The 15,405-nt window shown below is 36.1% G+C and overlaps 1 protein-coding gene across 21 annotated transcripts in view; it reads left to right on the top strand.

Moving 5' to 3' along the window:
* The window catches only part of LOC118262473 (innexin shaking-B), a 112,525-nt gene that overhangs the window by 73,174 nt on the left and 23,946 nt on the right, over nt 1-15,405 (top strand). The gene's annotated exons all lie outside the window — the stretch shown is intronic.

The following is a 15,405-nucleotide window of genomic DNA, read 5'->3' as shown; positions in this document are numbered from 1 at the left end:
CCCACTACATCTTACATGACATAAACACGATGTGCTCCGACCTTGATCATTGAACTCAAGGCACCAAATTACTTTACAATATCAGTCGTCGCTTGCTAAATAAACTCGCGGGTAAAAACGACGCCATTTTTCTTACACGCCATGTTTATTTGATAGTTCCTTAATCTCATTACTTCTGTCTACACTGTATGAACAGAAATACTCGAATAATTATCTATTTGTTGATTTCTGACGTTTTGAATAATTATTATTGGTTCTGGTTCTAAGAACTCTGTTGGGGAAAGTGGATGATGTGTGAGCAAAATGGCGGATTTGATCATTAACAGTTCGTAATAGTCCAGTTCTAAAAAGCCTTCTCGATAATTTGAGGGTTTTCCATTACCTCTTCGCTTGGCAGGTGATTACGTTTAACAGAAAGGTCTACAGCCCAGTCTCTGTCAAATGTGTAGTCCCTTAGTTAGCGACGCTTGACATCAGTAAAGATAGGAAGGGTAGAATACACTCCTGGTGGACAGTACTCAGACTATTTATAAGGAAAACGTCGGCCTTATGAGATAGGTACATCTCTAACTTGCATCTATAAGTAGTGTACAGTAGCAGCGCGGATACGGCGCAGTATTACACAGTACTTATATGTGTAACGTCTGTCTTCCGTGTAATACCCGGGACGCCCTAGCAGTGCGCCTTAAGTAACGCCTATCGATTGCCGCACCACTGTCATTGTCTTAAATGTAAACATTCGAGAAATCGTAAAAATGACACTTTGTTTTGTTTTTGTTATTATTTACTTATTACTTAAAACCCTATTAGCGTTTTGTTCGACTGTGGTACCCGTGTCCAGTACCTTTACCATGAGTTTGAAATAGTATTTGTCGATAGGCCTTTACCGGGCCTGAGGAACCAAAAATTTGCCATATAAAAAATTTACGTCGTTGCTAGCGACTACCGACAAATAGTGCTTCAAATCGTCATGGTAGAGTAGTACCTAATTCTATGTATAGATGTCCAGTATTTTTTTCAGTCTTCGCATTTGTTACATGAAAGAATAGGAAGAATTGTACGTTAGTTTTCTAACCATCCACTTTTCACCTATTGCCAAATGAGGCAAACAATTCTAATCTCTGATCCGCTACCAAGAAAATCTATCGAAAAAGAGTACGTTAAGAAACTCTTCTTATTTGTGTTTGAGACGCTTCTCTTTAGTAAATTAGCTACTAAATAGAAAATTAGAGTAACCACTGGCGTTTACACATTAGGATACTTTTGGATACCTCCCTGCAAAAATGCGCTCCTGGTATTTCTGGGCACTCTCAGCCACGTCATCGCTGATGCATCGTGCACTGTTTTAATAGTAATGCACAGCTCTCCACATGTTTCTTAGAAACCTAGACCTCTTTTAGAGTACTATGACTAACAGTCCTTGATCATCAGTTCGCTATGATTCAACATTACATAATTTTAGTGGAAGCTCTTCCGCGTGCTCACTGGAGTTTATTACAGGGAAGGTGTATATTAAGTTGTAGTTGTTTTTCCGCTAATTTACTAGTAATATCTGTAGTGTATGTTTTTTATCATGGATTGGAACTTACTCATCGACTTCTTAAGATTGGATTGCAAAAGGAGTGAAGTGGAGGATCGGTGTCTATGAAACTCTTTGTGATTAAATATCATCTCTGTATCTCTCTTTTCGCGTAATCTGGCTTTAGTGTCCTTACTTTTAAGTAAAAATATTATATTTCAGTGGTATCCTATATGTTATGTCGTGTCACTTTGTAACGAACTCCAGCTTTGATTGGTTTAGATTTTCACGCTGCGCCTATAGTTTACTTGTAGGGGTAGTGAAGATTTAAAGAAATCTTACGTAGGCACTTTGTTACTCTAATTCGCTCAAACTTATGATTTGTTTTGATTCTGTTTGATCTTATTTAATAGTAGTAGGTAATACTTTGTGACTACAGTAATTACTTTCATAATGTTGTCGTGAAGCAAAATATTGCATACATGTCGGTAATGAGTCACACTTGGCGAGTTTCACAATTTCACGGTTTGCCGTTTGTTTTCATATAATTTGTAGTTATTGTCAGTAATTGTGGCAATATATTGTCCAATAAATAATGCCAATTTGTTAATTAGTGACAGAGTATACACCATTTTGTATTTTTTCGTAAAGACACACCTATGCTTGTGGTTCATTTGTCAAAGTTTATTTGTGTTTTGTAGGTCTGTACAGTTGATTTCATCAAACAATATTTTACAGTAAATTCACTGTAAACATTCCAAGGAGTTTGACGCTTTTACCCAATTAATTGGCGTTGTCACTTAAATTAAGGTGATTTGAACAATTTGTCTAATAAATGGACTCGTTTACTTAACGGAGACAAATTATTTTGGAACAGATTTCTGGCCTATTTATTTCTAATTAAATAAAAGTTTCGACCGTGAACCATTCTCACAGGTTGGCCTATTTTTTGCTGTAACACATATCGGCTTTGTTTCTTATATTTAGAATTGATTAACAATTTATAAAACTAAATATTTTTTCAAACTGTATCACAATTATTTTTGTTTTTATATACAAATTAACGGGATTATCAAATGATTTTTAATAAGCTTTTTAAATAAATGCACTAGGTAAAGTCCAGGTGTTTTTTTAATGCAATTCTTTAAAGTTACGCAAAAAAATCTACTGTTCAAGGTTTAAATGAAGAAGTTCCTTTAGAACAAAAAAATAAATGTTTACAAAAGATTCCAGATAAAAGGTATATTAGAATTCCACTAAGCATTCGAGTTCCGAGTTGTTACATTTTAAACACTTCCAGGGCATATGTTTTTCTATATTTAGCTTTATATTGGCTCTTACACTGATTAATTCTCCAAAAATACGCCTTGAAGAATGGCAAACAAGAGCCCGTTACTCATGGGGCACGGAAACCAAATTGTGACGTGCAAATAATGCTGTGATTCACTCTGGGTGCAGATGCTACTGTCTTAATTAGGGCTCTGGCGAGTTAAACTTGCAGCGTTTGGTGTTGGGTAGATGCTGGGCGTATTATGTTACACTTATAGTGTATGCAGGTGGTTGAACTTGGTGCGGTTTTTACGTTAATTGTTTTTGTGACAACTACCTGTAGAATGTCGCAGATATACCTTTTGGAGAACTAAACTGTATTTTATAGTAATGGCACTTGTTCATGCTGCATCGTTTTACATTTTTTTTTTCTGCTGATGAGGAGGCTAAACGTTCGCTAAACGTATTGGCTGATGGTAAGCAATCGCCGCCGCCCATGGACACCCGAAACACCAGTCGTTGCAAGTGCGTTACCGGCCTTTTGGGGATTAGGAATATAAGGATTGTTGAGGAATTGGGGATTGGGAAGATTGGGAACCGGTAACCTCACTCATACAACAAAATACAACCCAAGCGTTGTTTCATGTCGGTATTCTGTGAGGCCGTTCACTCTGGCCGGTCCATTCGTTGTGAAGCGTGGCTCTCCCACACTTAGATATTTGATAGAAAACTTTTAATGAAGAATTACGCTAACCAAATAAACGCATTCGACTTTAAAAATATTCAATCAATCTACACCATGACGGCATCTAGACTTGTATGCGTGCCTATGTATGTGTGCACGTATCATCTGGTATATATTACCCAAAACCCCAGTATTTACTTACGCGATAACCGTTATGTCGGTCAGCTAAAAACCTGTCCATCATATCGGATGGTTGCGCCTGGAAACGGTCCAGTATCGGCCCGATACTCGATACTAATACGCGTTAAATTTTATTTTAGCTGCCGTCCGCCATGCCGCCCATAGACAACGCTATCATTTTTAAATTATTTCAGTCTGTGAGTCAAGGAGTCTAGCTCTCGAGCCGAACGTTCACCTCGTTTATTTTGTAACTAGTAAACTGCTTTAATCTTTTTCTTGTTTGTAAATAAATATTAGATTTATTATATAGCGAAATGTTACATTGAAACACGTGTAGCTTTAAGAAATATGTTGCATTTTCGTGAGTCAATCCGCCTGTTTTTTGTAACTGTTGACGGACATTTTATTAGCTTAAATTGTGAACATATTTATAATTATGATGACGTCACTATAAAAACTTTAAATTATTTTAGTGGCGTAGAAAGTAATCTATTTCTGAGCTAATTATTATCTGTTACTATAGTCTCTAACTGTCACTGGCAACCTAGGCAAAAATCCAGACAGAACCGAACTCCGTCTAGACTATAGACAAGACAGGTTGAGCTTTACACGTGTCGAGTGATAGCTGATTGATAGGTAGATAAGAGCTGCCGGCAACTGTCGTACACTGCACTGTGCAGGTTGGCACTCGTCTCTATTACAGACAGACAAACAGACATGCGGACAGAATACTAGAGCGAAGTTTGTAGCTCTTAATGTTGATTCTAGAGGCTGTTTTGGGTATTTTTACCAACATTACATATTTAATCGACACGCCTTTGTATGCTTCAGCGAGAGAGATATAATGTAATATAAAATGTAACACCCAGTTTTGTCGCGTTATGTATTGGATCCCTTGTACTTTTCACTCAATATTTATGTAATGAATGGCTCCTATCCCCTTATATTATTACTAAACTATTACTAAAGCGGACTACCTATCGGTTTACCGGGGCTCCGGCTCGAAATGCAGGAGTAGGAACGGGGTGGTTTTTGGTCAATAAGAGTCTGACACTAGCCAGAGGGCCTCGCCTCGCCCAAGGCGAGAGAAGTCATTGGATGATGATGATATTCCCCACTACAAAAAAAGCTATTACTAAAAGTTTTTAAAGAAAAAAAAACTCAATAATACGTTTTCCAATCCCAATATCTATCTCATGTCCCATTATTTGGTAGTCAATAGTCGAGATAAAACTAAAATCTCCACACATTGACAACCACATGTCATGTTGACAGTCAGCCATTTTGTTTATCTAATTATGTGGGCATCACTTATATTGCTGCCGGCCCCCGGCGTCGTAAACTGACCATAAACACCACATCACATGCGATTGATTTATCCCACTCGTCCTTGATCTCATTAGACTAGAATGACATTATTTTAAGATTATTTGCTTCTGTTTTGAGCAACAGAGTAACAGTTATGTTTTTACTTAATTTCGGAACGGTTTTTGTCACTTTCCTGGCTTTTTTATATTTACATTTTGGACTGCAGATTCTTTTATCTTTTAAAAATACGTTGCCCAACACTAGGATTTTAACTTTGTCGTATGTGCATTTATAAACAAACAAGTTCACATACACATGACACCCAGACCCGAAACAACAACTTTTGTATTACACATAAAATTGCTCCGTGCGGGAATCTAATCCGCTACACGTTACGCGGCAGCTGGTTGCCCAGCCACCGCGCCAACCGTCCAATAAATGATTATTACGAGTTACTAGTTACACCATTTCACTAGAGTACATTTCCAGATTACTAGTTACTTAGTAACATGATTGAAATTAAAAGAAGAATAATAAGCACAAAGCAAATTGTTTATACAAACATAATATCCATTAAAATGTTACTAATATCGTTTTAATTCAACGCAGACACATTGGATAACTGGTAGAGTTTGCATTGTAAGATCAGTAGAACAATAAATATTTACTTACCGGCGACCTGTGTCCATTGATGTACGAAAACCAATGTTCATTATGATAGTATGAAATAGGTATTATAATGATTATTCAATTAAATGACATGTCAACATCTCCTACTTTTCAATTCACGTAAAAATAATCGATCGAACTTAAAGCCAATGGCCAATAATTACTTTATATCAAACATGAGTTTGCTTTTACAAGTCCATTACAATTGTATACAAACAACAATTAAACATAATTACTATAATTGAAACATTTGCGTTTTTTAAAAAACGTTATTTGTAATGATATTCAATGGGAATTTGAAATTGGAATTTGATTTATTTATCCTTTATTATAATCTGTTTTGGATAAACACATTGTCTATAGTACGTATTCTAACCTATTTGAAAAATGGCGGGAGATTTCTGATATAAGTAGGTGTAACACTAGTCCAAAATTACCAAAATATTTTAATATCTAGTTCCGCTGCCGTAGATGACGCTGATGACTAACGTTAAATGAACAAATCAGTGAGCAATGCGTATATTTAATACAACTTTGAAGTTTGAATCACACGCATATTTTCAACAGGAAACTCCCACACTAACCCGAATGCAATATTTATTTGCAATTTCCCAGTAAAATAATGTCACCAGTCCCCGCTTCGTGAAACTACTTTCTTGTCACAGAAAGTAATTAAATTCATTGACAACTGTTTTGATCTAACGTCAACTTTATGTGCACCTAAACATTACTTTAATACCTTACACTTAGAAGAAGTGAGTGAATAAAATTTAATCACTCACTCAAAGGAAGTTGTAAACTATTATAAAAATAAAGAGCAGCATATCAATGAGTATTACTCACTTCCGGACGTAATATTAATAAAAAAAGTGTATTTTATTGAGCATAATGGCGCCGAAGAAATAAGCCGTTTAGTCTATGATAATGTTTGTTTTTAAATTTAGAAGGAACACAGCTTGATTTGAAATTTGTAAACGTGGATGAGTTACATCCGTTTGTGCAAATTAGTTGGAATCAGTACCGGGCGGCCGGGCGGCCAGATATTTGGCATAATCTTTATTTTGATTAAGCTTACTCATTTCCAAGTACATTTGTAAGTGGTGTTATACTAACGTAGCGTACATGGACCATGTCAGTTGTACAGACAGCTGTTGGCTGGAAAAATAGTACTGTTTTATGTACCATACGGAGAGACCACCCTAAGAGATGTAATTACTCATCTTATCATGTACCTACTTTCTTAGATGAATCTAAAGTAAGCAACGCATGTTGTGGATGCACTTGTGTGTGTGAATAGTGTACCTTTTTGTTGCGGTTCGTAGGTAAAAGTTGAACTGTAGCTATGAATATTTAAGATAGTATTACGGATACAGAAAATTGTTCCGGTGTATGGTAATAGGTTCTTTCCATATAAGACAGGCTTCAAAACATAAAAAGGATACTATCTACTTATAGTATACATAATGCAGTATTTACTTTATTAAACCTCTTTTAAACAGCCAACCTTTATACTCAACACACCAAAGACAAACAAAACAAAAAAAGAAACAAATTAACATTCTAAATTCAAAATAAATAAAAGTAAACGTTCTTCAATACTTCATTCGTTACAGCGAGCGTCAACTTACTGGCATTCAAAACATATTGCTCGATGCTTATGTCAGTCACTCACACCTGACAGGCAGACAGAGTCGGTAACAAATGTGCAGTCGCACGACTGCTGACATCTTTACATTATTTTATTTTATATAAGGTGTTCTCAAAGTATCTGCCACGGCTTTAATGGGAGGTAGTGTTGTGTTTGAAGATTACAATTGTAAATAGAAATGATTAATTATGATTAATTTTATTTTTCATACAAAAATGCTACGTGTGCGTTTGTTATGAAAGAGCTTTCTCTTTTCATATCTCTGTCGCTTCGACAATGAAAATTATACTTTTAGAACACTTTATATATGTTAATAGTTCTTCATGTGAGCCCTGAGAAGGGAGCGATTATTTGCGAGATGGATTATAGGGCGCGCTTTTAAAATTGAAGATAACTAAAAAACTCATTAAGTAATTACTTTCTATTTAATACTCTGATGATTATAGGTAAACAAAATGATTCCTTATAACTGGTTTCTGATTAATTATAAAAAAAACAGAGTCTTGTCATTGAGAATTGAACATCTCAGTAAGAGACCAAAAAAACCCAGTAGAAATCCTAAACAAAATATCCCGCTCCATTAAAAATATACACGGTATCACTACATACACATACCCGTACAAAAACCAAAGAAGCACATTCGAGAAGGTCTCATAAAATGTATTTCAACCTCCTCCGTCATCGGCCGACACACCGACAATGGAAATGCGCAATAAACATCAAAATAATAGCACTCTTTTATCTGTTGTGTGAGCTGCACGCGGACGTAAATACATCGAAAGTGCAAAGAATCGACCGGCGGCAATGTTTGGACAACTCCTCTACCATGAGTCTTTAAGCAACTGTGTTTGTCGATACTCGATAGTAGAGATGTATTTTATATATTTCTATGGCATATTTGACAGCGCCTCTAGCGGTCATTTATGGAACTAAAATTTGCCATACAAAAAAATACTACTACTACTACTAATGTGCAGGTGCAACTCTGCCTAGGCAACCCTGCTCGTAAGGTACGATTCCCGCAAAATCTTTATGTGATCATTGTTTCGGGTCTGGGTAATGTTGAACGCTATGTTTGTAATACCGACACAGGATAAAATCCTAGTAACATTTCTTTCATAGTAGAGGTAGTGATCGAGGTCGAGCGATGGCGATCCAGCGCCCCGAGGTATTTGTGAGCAATTGAATAGTGACGCCCGCCGCCGCCGCCGCCGAGCAATCGACGGATTGCCGATCTGTTTCCAAACATATCCCTCTTTTGAATTACTGGTTTTCATTAGCGGTTTTGGTTGGACGATTTTTTTTTATTTTTACTGTAAAAACGTACATCGTTTGACTAAAGACTGTAGGGACACTATTACTTTACTACTATTACTCTGAATTATCATAAGTGGTATCGTTTTAGTATTTACAATTGTTACACACCGATACAGGTAGTCCGATCAGAGGTTCGTAATTGTGACTAAATATAGTATTTTCCAGTACCTTTGTACATTATGGATGCAATAAATACTTGATTACATATTGCAAATAAGGAAGTAATTAAATAATAGATCAGTTTATATATTAAGTACCGAACAGATAGCAACAATAATTTTATCGAAGCATATTTGTTTAGACGTTTCTGCGATGTGATTCAATATTGTACTACCGTTGCATTGCACAGTACTAATTACGTTAATTAATAACTTTATTAAAATAAACAAAAGAAAGCGAATGTAGCCTTTTTGTTTAAGATATTGATTGTTTTATCTCACATCAGCCTATAACTGGTCACTGCTGACCAAAGGCCTCTTCTCGCACGGAAAAGGTTTAAGCATTAATCACCACGCTTGCTCAATGCAGTGAAATTATAAGCTCAGGTTTTCCCTCGATGTATTCCTTCACCGTTTGTCTAAATAATCTTAGAAAGTACATATAACTCAGAAAAAATCACATTGGTACTTACATGCATTAAAAAGCGGGCGTCTTAAACCTCCTGGCCATCACGCCTTTTTTATTTTATCAAAATCAAAATTCGAAAAAAGAACAATAATACAACATAGCATTTATTTATTCTCTATTTCATTTGACAACTTGATGTCATTAGCCGGGTCCACACCGGACGATCCATCGCGCTCCGATCGCGCGCGGCAGCAGCGCGATCCAAAGATGCAGGCGGTGTAGACGTGCCGCGCGCGATCCATGCGCACGTATTTGAGCGCGCGCTCCCTACCTCGCGCGATCCGTGTGCGGTCGGTTTTTGTGCCAGCATCAAAGGTGCCTCAGTTGCGTGATGCGCGCGGTGTGGACGGTTGTGTTGGTTCGCGCGATCCACCTCGCCATGGACATCTCAGAAAGTCGCCGTTTGATATCGCTTTATAAAGAATTTAAATGTTTATGGGTAATACAATACTTTTTTATTGAGTAATAAAGTATGGTTTTACTTACCTTTACATAATCATTTAACAGGTCAATGATGGCTTCACAAACTTCAGGAATAATTATCGATATAGACTGTTTGGAAATGCGGAACAGATACTGCAAACTGACATACGAATCTCCAGTTGCTAAAAATCTCAATGTTAGTAATAATCTTTCCTTCACAGTAATGGCATCTCTATAATTTGTATCATTCTTTCTTAGCTTGTTATTCAATAATGAACACAATATCTCAAATTGATTAGCATTCATTCTTGCAAAATTGTGTTCAACTTTATCTGACACTAACTCTGCGTACAGCTGAGTCCCAGATTCCAAGCGATTTTTGTAAATTTGTTTCACTCAAAACCGTCGTTTTCTTTTTTGTGATTTTTTGCGCAAGCATTTAAGCAAAATAAAAGTTACTGCTGCAACGGCAAGACGCCGCCGTTGTACGTGTGACTCCATATCGTACAAGAGTTAGACTGGCTGAATCACGGATCGCCTTAGGATCGCTTGGAGCGCATATTTGGGATCGCAAGTTTCCAAAAGTGGATCGGCCTAACACGATCCACGATCCACGCTCCGCGATCCTGGATCGTGGATCGCGGGATCGATGGATCGTTTGGTGTGGACCCGGCTATTGACACCGGACATACGGATGGTATCACGGAGCCCGCGTTTTTATGGCGTTCAAACGAAAATTTTAAATTATTACTGCGATGGTTTAGTGAATTATTGCAGTTCGAACTGCAGTTTGACTTTAAACCCTTTGTTTTGTGACAAACTGCGGTCTGTAAAGTTAAGAATTTGCTTAATATAGCGTGTCTACCGGGTCTTTAATGGAGTTGTATTTTACTTTAGTTCGGATTGAAATATGTTCGCTTTTGTCTTTTATAAAGATAGACAGAAACAGTGATTTAGGAAGCGTTTTTGGTTTGTTGACATGGTAACACTTAGTGCAACGTGATGTTTCTATTTTAGTGAAGTTTTTATAAAATAATTCCAAATCGAAACACTCTCGTTTTAACAGTTTTTGTTCCCCATTTTCTTGCAATTATAGTTCTTATTTTCCTTAATATTACAGTCAACATTACGAGCCACCTTTTCCGAGAAAATAAACCCAATATAATATAATATTTTACTCCCACTTCATCCTAAAAATCAAAATTATGTCCCAAATAAATTTCTATAACGCATCCCACATTGCGCCTTTTATCTTTAAATCTGCGCGTACGCATGATCATTTGACAAACGCACGGTATAAATCGCGACCGCGTCCCGCCCGCCCACGTGGCGGCGCGGAGTAGCTATGAAGTACTACACTAATAATACTGAGCTTGTGAATGAATAATACGTGTATAAATGGCTGCGCACGCGCTGCCAACGTTGTCACACTAGCTAACAATAAATAAATTATAGAAGGCCAAACGTTAAAGATATTTGAATTGAATTGAGATTGCAGAGCTGTTTCACGTTTTACCTAGATACTTCTTTTAATACAAAATTTTGCAGATACTAGATTTTCTTTAACCGTAGCCATTACCTATTGCTATAACTCTCCCACTGTTAGACAAAGCCCTCTTCTCTTCAATATTAAAGTAACTAACGTATTTGATTATTATAAATGTAACAAACACTAACCAAATCCAGTGACAAATAAGATCAAACGAGGCTACCTTTTCAAAAATGCACTCGATGCACCAGATTCACCCACTACAGTACCATCGTCATTACGTCACAATAATAATGATCTCCCTTGCATTGTGTAAAACAGATGAATGAAGAGTTCCACTAATTAACTAATTAGCTGATCTTTTATCTCTCGTCTCTCGCCTTCCGGCTCCACTCGCGCACTCCTCCGGAGTCTGGAGATGGCACCGACAAATGTATGAAGCTGTACTTGATAGTTCTCTCTCATTTACTTTATATACTTTTTGTTTTTAATTTTGGCTCCAATTAATGGGTTTAAGGGCTAAAACTTGTGTTTGATTTTGATTCGGTGTAACAAAAGCTATTTGATGTTTAAAAGTACCTTCCCAGTCTATTTGAAATAAATAATTTTGATTTTGACTTTGAAAAAGGCAATCCCCAGCCTATGTAAGGTTCGTAGCAATTGGCGTTCCATTGTCTCTGCCTACCCCCATAGGAGACAGGCGTTAGTTTACGTATGCATTATGCAACATATTATATTTTGATTATAGAATATTATATTTTTTGGTAGATTGCAAGATCTGATGTAAATATGGTTACCTTATGAGGTTGATTGAGATTACGCTCTTGGTGTTCATTTCTGGATTTTGATGTTTTCGATATTCTTATAATATACAGATAGCCAGCCCAAATCTCTTCAAACTGAGGTCTCAAAAACCACACATAATTAACAAAAAATGTTAATAACACATCGTTATTATAATTTTTAAATATATATAACTAACCTACACACATCCGACATAAAAGAAAATAAATCACACACCAAACCGACACGACATCCGAACATTGCCGAAACTTCCCGAACGCATAATTACGAGAATTATGCGCTTGCGTCCGTTTCCTGCCATAGTTAGCCCGTCCTTGACCCAAAATCGATGAGTATAACAAAAATATACGAAATTAACACAGTCGAGTGTAACAGAGGAAAATTAAAAAAATAATAATATGCTGAGCGGAACAACGTTCCTTTGAATGGTCGTCGTAAATTAAGGAGGTCGTTAACTGGGCCTAGGGTTGCCACAGCATAAATTGTTTTAGTACATTTCAAATCTTATGTGTATCAATTTACAGTTTATAGGTAATCTGATGTTATTTTTATTGCGTTTTGGAAGTGTGAAGTATTGTTGGTTAAGTTGTAAATTATTTGTAAGTATGGTTGTTGATTGAATGGTCAAGTGTCAAGGTTTACCATGTCGGGTAAAGAATATAATATTCATAACATCTTTTTTCTAACGCCCCGCACTAAGATTTTTTCCTTTATAAGTTTATAACTTTTCTTTTACAAACTTTGCCCCACACTAGGATTTTCTCCTTTGTCATGGGTGGGTGCATTTACAAACATACAAGTTCACATAAACATGACACCGAGATCCAAAACAACAATTAATGGATAACATAAAGAGTTGCTCCGTGCGGGAATCGAATCCGCTTTACGTTTCGGGGCAACTGGCTGCTTAGCCTCCGCACCAAACGTGCAGTCAATACCTATAAGTCAGAACTATAGAGTTATTTGATTTTGAAAATATTAGTGAATGTTAAGAATGAAAGACTAATTCCGGTATTGGTAATAATTTATCTGGTTGCCCAGCCATTGAACCAACCGTGCAGTCAAATAACTTGATGCATTATACGTACGCCGCTATCCAAAACTACGTAGAATAACATTTATGATGATACTAAAAACCATTCTATAGGCAATTTAAAATTTTAGTTTAATTGTCCAATGTATTCCATGAATCCCATGGTTGACAGCACTATTACCTTATGACCCATGGTATATGGGAATGTCAGTGGGCGCAGTAGCATGCATGATTGAACTGCACCGTGTTTTAGGTAGAGGTCGAAAGCTCGTAACTTTGATTCGTTTTATCTAAGTATATCATAAGAAAAAAATACATGTCTAAGCACTCACAGACAACAACACACACTCAGAGGCAAGAACTCACACTCAGAGACAACAACACACACTCAGAGACATTTAATGATAAAGTAATCAGTGTGTAAGTAATAACTAACTAACTAACTAACGAAATAAATAAATTTTAAATTTTCATGACCTATCATCATCGCTATACTCTCATTAATAGTACCTAAGTTAGTACGTATAAACTTAAATCTTCGAATGAAAATGAAGTATTCAAATACAAGAATTTACATTAACATAACCAAAACAATACAGCGATATTTTTGTAAGACACGTTAAAAATTGTACCGCGAGTCAGGAGTACGGTACAACAAGCCACAAGCCACGAGGCATGGGAAATATTTAAGTACATACGTTACACTTGGCAGCTTTTTCTTTGCCAAACAGCTAAGGATGCGGCGCGCGATACATAATTCACGATCCCAAAAAAAAAGACCTGGCAACCCTACAAGATTGCCAGATTTCAACCGCTTAATTTTGACAAATAGTTTGTCTCTGCTTTTATTTATTATGGCAATATTATTTTATTGTCAGATTAGTAATCGATAAATCTTTGTCATTATCTCCGGCTGTTAACTGTAAAAATATTTTTAATTGTTGCAATTAATTTGAGTTTAGGGATTGGCTTCCATCTGTGTTACCATAATTTATGAGAGACTCGTTAAAATTGTATCGTATCATATGGCAGAAATACTAAAATGGTTAAAACATAATCGATTCGCCAAATATATCTTATTAATCTATTTACTATGAATGAGCAAAACAATACTTACTTAACATCTATACACTTCTTTAAAAATAAAAAGACTTCCATGTCCGCAATATGAATTGCATACAAGTGGAAATACAAACGTTGGCAGGCCAAACACGCTGGAGATACGTGTGCTCTCACACAGAAAATAAAACTAATATAGGTATACAGCCTGTATCCTCCTCTTACGTATGCAAATAACTTTTCAAAGAAAAAATATTGTTATTGCTATTGTAACACACAGTTTGTTGCATCGGGCACTATTTAATTTAAGTTCTATAGTTAGAACATACTTTTACCTACTAGGAGGCAAACAAACTAGGTACTTTTAATGACAATGATAGATGAAGTCTGGAAAGAAATAAATGGTGCTTTCTTAAATTTCATGCCAATCATGATACTTTTGTAGAAAATCATAGACTTACTTATAGCTAGGTAGCTAATTGTATTTAATTTAACGTAAGTAAATATGTATGTAATACTTTACAGACATCTATTTAGACATTATGTATTAGTAATGTAACTATTCTATCACACTGTTCTCTATTAAAAGTACGTGTAATTTTAATATCAACGAGTATCAAAATAGATACTCCCAAAGATACAAATACAATGATTAGTAAGATATTGATAAATTACTCTCGAGCCCTCCGTAATGCTTTGATGTATTCTCTGAGCTTTGAGTGCATCCAACATCATATTGACTTTGTTCTCTTAACATATTACATGTTGTTCTATAGTCCATAATGAACATTGTATTTAAAACAAATCCGTCGTAAAACGCATGGCTCATAAGAGGCTTATCCGACTTACACAGATTAATAACGATTTAAAAGTAATGAAACGATCGTGTGACAACTTCATTTCGCGCGCAATTCTACGCCATGTTATATGTGGTTTTAATGTCTGTGGTCGATTTTTTTAATCTACAGCATGTTTTTATTATCCTACACATGTTTAAACTATTACGTTAGAGTTTAAACTCGAAAAGTAAATATTTCGCCTTTGATCTAAAATAACGAGGAAATAGTTGTCATCATTTAAGTCCGGTCGGTTAAAAGCCAAGCGGCCCTGAGACAAGAGCTGAATCATCTCAAACAATGGCTACTAAATATAATATTTCAAAGGAGCTCTTAAAATCTTACGTGTAAATATTAGCACAATTTAACAGAAACATCGGCGCGTGGCACACTTTGTGACAAACTGGGCCTTGAACCAGCACTGGCCCATAAATTGTCTCGGCTCGAGAAATAGAATTCTTAGAAACGCGTGATACTCTCCTAAAGATTGTCATTGTTGTTTAAAATATCCCACAATGAAGGGAATGGCAGACACAATA

This window comes from Spodoptera frugiperda, chromosome 12, assembly GCF_023101765.2.
Source record: "Spodoptera frugiperda isolate SF20-4 chromosome 12, AGI-APGP_CSIRO_Sfru_2.0, whole genome shotgun sequence".
Classification (NCBI taxonomy): domain Eukaryota; kingdom Metazoa; phylum Arthropoda; class Insecta; order Lepidoptera; family Noctuidae; genus Spodoptera; species Spodoptera frugiperda.
This window is presented reverse-complemented; position numbering and strand designations above follow the sequence as displayed.